The following is a 431-nucleotide window of genomic DNA, read 5'->3' on the forward strand; positions in this document are numbered from 1 at the left end:
AAGAAGAGACTGGACAGCTGTTTGTCTGAAATGGTGTAGGGTTCCTGCCTGGGCAGGGGGTTGGACTCGATGACCTCCAAGGTCCCTTCCAACTTTATTATTATTATTATTATTATTATTATTATTATTATTATTATTATTATTATTATTATTATTATTATTATTATTATTATTATTATTATTATTATTATTATTATTTGCAGCCCAGGGTTTTAGATTTTGGGCTGTGGTTTGTTCTCCAAGCTTCTTTTAATAGAATTCCTGAACATTTCGTTACCGAACGAGGTAAGGGTTATTTAGGGTTGGTGGGAAGAATCCAGAGAAAGAAAGATTTTTGGGAAATATTAAAAAGGCAGAATATATTTCGATTATCACATCGGCATTTCTGTTTGGGGCAGAGAGACTTTTTTTTGGGGGGTGGTGGTGTTGGT

Source organism: Protobothrops mucrosquamatus, unplaced genomic scaffold (genome assembly GCF_001527695.2).
Source record: "Protobothrops mucrosquamatus isolate PMUCROS unplaced genomic scaffold, P.Mucros_1.0 scaffold4374, whole genome shotgun sequence".
Lineage (NCBI taxonomy): Eukaryota > Metazoa > Chordata > Lepidosauria > Squamata > Viperidae > Protobothrops > Protobothrops mucrosquamatus.